Here is a 6,937-nt window from a genome sequence, read left to right as displayed (position 1 = left end):
TTTTTATTTTGAAATTTAGAATTGAAAAGGTGATTCTTAAAACCTCGTGTACTTTTGTGCAAATTTTGAACTTTTGGGGGTTTTGGTTATTTTTGGAAACCTCAGGATCAAATTATAATTTTTGTTATTTGGAAAAGTTGTGGTCAAAAATGTAATTTGGAAAATTTGTGGGGTCAAAAATGGAATTTGGAAAAAAAATAAGGGTTTAAAACTTAATTTAGGGAGGTTTTGGGGTCAAGTGTAATTTTGTGATCTCTCTCTCTCTCTCTCTCTCTCTCTCTCTTTATATATATATATATATATATATGTGTAAATGCACAAATTTTTGCTTGCGTGTTCATTCTTCTCGTCTTTCCATTCTGAACTAGTCAAATATTTTCTGCAATCCAATGTGAATAATGTTTGTTTCTATGTAAAAAGTAGCCAAATATGACCCTATTTTTTTTTATCTTGGAAATTTGCCAAGTTTTCTTAAGGTTTGGAACAAGTTTTTCTGTAACAATTCAAGTTTATGTTAATAATTGCTTGTTTGCTCAAAGTAGGGTTCTTTGCTCAAATCTTCCAGTGCTTCTTACTATTCATAACAACTTTGGGTTCTTAAACATTTAGCCCCTATAATTTAATTCTGGCTATTAATTTTTATTTTTTTACCTCCTCCTCATTTAGATTGCATTATTACAATTTATTAGTCAGGATTGACCTAGGTTCAGCTGTTGAACTTCTTTGCTAATTTGGTTGTGGTTGCTGTTGTTTACTCATTGAAATTGCATTATTGTGTCTGACAAGTCAAGGTTAGCCTAGGTTCAGGTGTTGAACTTCATTGCTAAGAACGAGTTGCTTATGGTACATGGAATTTAGGCAAAATCCAGTCGTAAAGCAAAAGGTCTTTTATTTTTGTAAATGGCTAAATGCGCAATCAAGTAGAACATAAATTCTCAATGAAAACAGCTAAGTAATGTTCAGTTGCTAATTGTATATGTTCTTTGGGTTGTTTCTGGCCTTTGATGTTTGAACTTTATCTCTCCTGAGTCCCATTGCATCATTTTGTTATTAGAAACTGCTACCTGTGTGTCATATCACTACGGCAAATAATTTTTGTGATTGTGGCTTTCCATAGGGAAGTTCATGAAGAAGTAAATCAAGCAAGAGAAAAGGCTTCTGAGCTCAAATTGCGCAACAAGAGCAAGCAGCAACTCGCCGGGAGAAACTGAGATAGGCCTATTTAAAGAAATGGCTAGAGAATTTAAAAGCTGCATCCAATGCAGAACAGACATGATCCACCCAAGGCAAGGATCATATTGTTTTGTTAGTTGCTATTGACTTAACCAGGTCAATGTGCTTGGTCCTTACATTCATCTCATGGTGAAATGGAATTCACTTCATCCTTCAATGTATTTTTTTCGCCTTACTTTTGTATTTGTGTACAGTAAGGTTGTTTACGGTATAAATTATATGATAATGTTCACTTATCTGAATGCAGATTGCACATTGCCATTACAAAATATTCCATTCATTACATACATTACAATTTTATGTTGTTTTTTTCTCCCTTATGAAGTCAGCTGTTGATGTAAGTTATTGTCATTGGAAATGTTTTTGGTAGATTTTAGTTAGGGGCTGGGAGTTGTTGTATGTATTTCATGTACTCGCGTGTAATAAGGTAATGCACAACAGATCTAGAGGATTCGAGCCTGGATGTAGACCATCTGTATGAAATATTCTATGGTTCAGTCTATTTGGTCTGTTTCAGTCTGTTCGGTCTGTTTCAGTCTATTCGGTCCATTTGATCCATTTCGGTCTACTTATTTCCACTTTGGTTCATTTTGATTTATCCAATCCATTTCGGTCCATTTAGATCTTTCTGGTCCAATTTGGTCCATTCGGTCGGTTTCAGTCTATTCGGTCTGTTTCAGTCTATTCGGTCCATTTGATCCATTTCGGTCTACTTATTTCCACTTTGGTTCATTTTGATTTATCCAATCCATTTCGGTCCATTTAGATCTTTCTGGTCCAATTTGGTCCATTCGGTCTGTTTCAGTCTATTCGGTCTGTTTCAGTCTATTCGGTCCATTTGATCCATTTCGGTCTACTTATTTCCACTTTGGTTCATTTTGATTTATCCAATCCATTTTGGTCCGTTTAGATCTTTCTGGTCCAATTTGGTCCATTTCGGCTTATTTGATCCACTTTAGTCCATTTTCTTTGATTGTTAGATGTAATCCTATTTTATTATAAATATAGTATATAATAATATATTTTTATTCGATTGTATTATATAATATATAATATGACATAAATAATTTGATGTTTACAATTATACATTTTAGATAATAAATTATACATTATTCTCTCTATCAAAATAATTATATATTCTCATGCATTACATGAATTTGTGACTACTTGTATTGAAGTCCACAATTCTACACTCCATTTCCAACAATTATTGCACAAAACTCAAGGTGGGATGTCCCACATACACTAAGCAACTGTATCATATTCTCATAATTTTTTTAATTCCTTGAACATATGAAATGTGATCTTTAGAATATTTGCTTTTCTGCATCTTTTAGTAAGTATTTAACCCCTTCTCAATGACGTATAACTGACTAACGAAACCAACTCACACCTGAAAATGCTATATATCTCTTAAAGTGAGATTGGTACATGTATTTATTTTGAAAATATTCCACTTATTTAAATTGTAGACACTGTAATTTCTAATATATTAGTAAGTTGTAACAGTAGAATTGCAGTGAAGGAGAATGAAAATCCTTGACCATAACAAATCACAATAGACAAAGATCATTTCCAAGGAACGCAGTTAAGCAAACTATCAAAGTCACAACTAAGAGTAATGGAGTACAAGGGGAATGAGAAAAAGTTCCCATTTCAAGAATTCCATCAGTCACTTTCTCAACAGAAGTAATACACTATTCATCTTCACTTTGATCAGTCACTTCATCAAATTCAGAATCCTCATTATGATTATCAATTTCATTAATATCATCATCATCACCATCAAATATCTCCGAAACAGTTGCCAAGGGCTTCATCTTCTATGAAGGAGCAGCCCTTTTGCTCGGTTCTTTCTTCTTGGCTGACTATCAAAGTCACAACTAAGAGTAATGGACTACAAGGGGAATGAGATAAAGTTCCCATTTCAAGAATTCCATCAGTCACTTTCTCAACAGAACTACTACACTATTCATCTTTACTTTCATCAGTCACTTCATCAAATTCAGAATCCTCATTATCATCATCAATTTCATTAATATCATCATCATCACCATCAGACATCTCCTAAACAGTTGCCAAGGGCTTCGATATCTGTGCAGGAGCAACCCTTTTGCTAGGTTCTTTCTTCTTGGCTGACTATCAAAGTCACAACTAAGAGTAATGGCGTACAATGTGGACCGAATTAGTCCGAAGTAGATAGAATAAGGGCCAATGTGAACTGAATGGACCAAATTAAACAGAAGTTGATTAAGTAAGACGGAATGAGCCGAATTGGACCAAATTGGACTGAAGATGACAAAATGGACCAAATAGAACCAATATGGACTAAATAAGACTTTTGAATATTTATCTTTTTTATTGCATTTTGAGGGCTCATATTTCTAATTTCTAATGTCTATTTCAGGGTTTTTTTTTTTTGTATTTTTTAACTCAAAACTAAAGAGTTTAGCCCAAATTTAATAAAATTTCATACTTTTTAACTCAAAAATGAAGAGGGAAAGAAAAAAAAGTATTTTTGCGCTAAACATGAAAAGAAAACTAACAAAAATAATCAATTTAAGGCCCAATTAGTCTAAAATGGACTAAAAGAGGACCGAAATTGACTGAGTGGACCAAAATAGACCTAATTGGACCAAATTAAAATTATTTAATTTTTAGAGAAAACAAATTATCTTCAAAAACATTATAAATTATATTACAATACAAAATAATAATTTATTCTCATATATCACGTGGATCTACAACTAGTTTTGAAAACAAAACTTGACAAAACACACGACTACATAAGAATTATATCAAACAAGGCAAGACACGGGTAAAGCAATTTCCTGACAAGTTTACAATCTATAGAGCAATGATTTATTAGGATTTTGGAAAGGAAAATGCATGTAGAAAAATATTTATACAATATCAAAGTCAGGTCATATCATGGGGTTGTGAATTGCTATTAACATCATCATCTTGTATGTTTTGGCCTAAGATAGCAATGTCACCACCTATTATCATTATTATTTTTTTTTGTCGGTAACTCAATATATTCAAGTTCTTTTTTTAATAAAATTTTTTAATGAACCCTGTAAACAAAATTCCTGGAGCCGCCACTGAATGTCACCACCTATTACAACATCCCGAACGAACACAGCATCAAAAAATTCCAAGCACTGGCCAAAACCTCTCTGAATAATACCGTACCACTTTAAATTTGATGTATTTTGCCTGTATCCAAGTCAAACCCACGATGTATAACTCATCACACACCCAATATGCAAAAGACAAGAAACAGATAATAGAATAAAAGGTTCTGTAAGTGGTTCACATGTAACAAATTTAAATTTCTAATAAACCTTATAGTACTTGATAGACCACCCACTTGCATTGCCCGTCAAATTGTGCTTCCATGACTCGTACTCAGGCATGGTATAAAATGATAATTGTGTCCCATTTTTGTGAGTTGCCTACAAAGATGATAAATGATTATTTTCCCTGAAGAAACATTCCACTTATAGTGAAGTTGTGCTAATATTTGAAATAGTTAACTGAAAAGACCAACCTTCACAATAGGAGTGGTAAACTCAATTAAAGTATAAGCCTGGAACTTTTAACAGTGATGGCTAATAAGAAAGAATAAAATTGATCCCGTTGCCCTTTGATGTGGGAATCATCACGATCCTGTACAAGAATTATAGTTACAATTTTATATTGGTTGAAGGCTATCCATGGGCCTTGTAGAGAGAATTGTAAGCATAAAACAAGAACAAAATAATAAGAGAATTTAAGGCGCACCTGATCAATCATTATCATCAAATGACCATATCTCAAAGATTTTACATTGGTGTATTCTTTATGCTGCTGAAGTCCAACAATCTGCTTTACGTATTGAATTTCTTTATTCTCAGTGAGCTGTTTAGCGATGGCCAGCGGTAAACAACTAGATACAAGCATATGATACTAGTCAAATTCATGGGCATTATAGTTGCCCTCTTAGCACACAAAAAATAACAAATACTAGCTATCATCGCTTCAAAGAAGCCTCCTGTTGTTGAACTTGCCAAAGTAGTAGCCACTAATGTTGAAGTAATATCATTGCTGGCATTATAGGCAAAAGGTGCACAACGCAACTAATGTAACGAGTACAATGGATAGCAAATAGTTCAATTACAACAACATTCAGCAATAAACAAAATAACAACTAAGTAAGTCAATACAACATAGTCTACAATGCCATCCGAAAATCGAGTCTCCGCTTGCTTGACAAACATTAAAATATGGTCGTTAGTTTCCAAATGCGAAGAACAAAAACCAAATGAAATTCTTAGCATATTATATAAAAACAGGGAGGGCACATGCCTAATTCATAGCACTACCACTTGTTGAAGCCCCACGGGAAATGGGACAGCTTCTGCGGTTATGCCCTCTTGATGACACAGTCCGCATCGCTGCCTCGGTTGAATCTCCCTTAAGTCCGGATCTTCCCTCCGGCTTCCCGTTCTCGCCGTACCCCATCCATTTCATTCCTTAATCTAGACTTCACAGGACGACCTTTGGCCCGCAACAGCTGTGGGTCAGGCACCCACCGTGCTCCGCGAACGTCCCTCCACAAGGACTCCGACTTGGGCACCACAAAATGATGTGAATATGTATGGATCGCGTTGCTCAAACTGTAACATGGGTCGATATAGCTTGTCACATCGCGGTGCAAAGCTTTCAGAACTGTAATTGCATGTGAACAAGGGATCTTCAAGTTTTGCCATTTTCCGCAGCCACATTTCATAGCAAATACGTGCACTTCATGACTGTGGTTTCCCCCTCCACCTCTATGGTCGTTGTACGGGGTAACCACTTGATATACACCAGTTTCATGATTAAAATCCCTCAGAGTGTGTCCTACGGTCTGCTCATTTTTGTTATAGATTTCCATTGCATAATCACTCCATAACTTACCTCTAGAGATATCAGAAGAAATTTGTTTATTTCGATCGTGGAAATATGCAACAAGTTTGGCCCAAGTGAACTCAGCCATTGCAACAATGGGCAAACCGCGGGCACCTTTAAGTACCCCGTTAAAGCACTCAGAGATATTGGTTGTCATTGCCCCGCAACGTTTCCACCATCGTGTGACTGGGTCCATTTTTCCACATCCTCACTCATTAGATATGTGTATGGCATATAGCGTGCAACATGGCGATCATAGGGTTTACACCCCTCAGTAAATTAATCTCAGCCTCCTTAATGGTTTGCATTATGGACTCAAATTTAGCTGCATGAGTCGCATATCCAGCTTTCAGGGCCAATGCCTTTAGAATCGGGTCATCAAAGTGTGTGTTGAAATTGCTAGCAACATGTCGAAGGCAATATCGATGAAATACCCGTTCTGTTCCATCCTGACCTCTAGGCCACTCTCGAATGGCACATTTGATACCTTTATGTCAATCAGAAATAATGCAAATGCCTTGGTTAGGTATGTCATGCTCTATCGAAGTCCTTAGACACTCTAAAAACCACCCTAACTAGCCCCTGACTCTTTGTCCACAACAGCGAAGGCAAGGTAAAACCTTTTGGTTAGCATCGGTTGTCATTGCAATCATCAATACCCCTTTGTATTTACCATACAAATGAGTCCCATCAATACTGATCACCGGCCTGTAATATTGGAATGCAGCAATGCATGGAGCGAATGCCCAATATACATAGCGCAGTAACG

General features: G+C 35.7%; 1 long non-coding RNA gene across 1 annotated transcript in view; it reads left to right on the top strand.

The window, feature by feature from the left end:
* The window catches only part of LOC136069686 (uncharacterized), a 9,563-nt gene extending 8,088 nt beyond the window's left edge, over window positions 1-1,475 (top strand). The window contains exon 7 of the long non-coding RNA XR_010630906.1: window positions 1,118-1,475. This is a non-coding gene — a long non-coding RNA (uncharacterized LOC136069686). The remainder of the gene's footprint in view (window positions 1-1,117) is intronic.
* Window positions 1,476-6,937: the final 5,462 nt, after the last annotated feature.

Source organism: Quercus suber, unplaced genomic scaffold, assembly GCF_002906115.3.
Source record: "Quercus suber isolate HL8 unplaced genomic scaffold, Cork oak 2.0 scaffold_183, whole genome shotgun sequence".
Lineage (NCBI taxonomy): Eukaryota > Viridiplantae > Streptophyta > Magnoliopsida > Fagales > Fagaceae > Quercus > Quercus suber.
The sequence above is the reverse complement of the archived record's forward strand: the minus strand, read 5'-3'. Positions and strand labels throughout refer to the sequence as shown.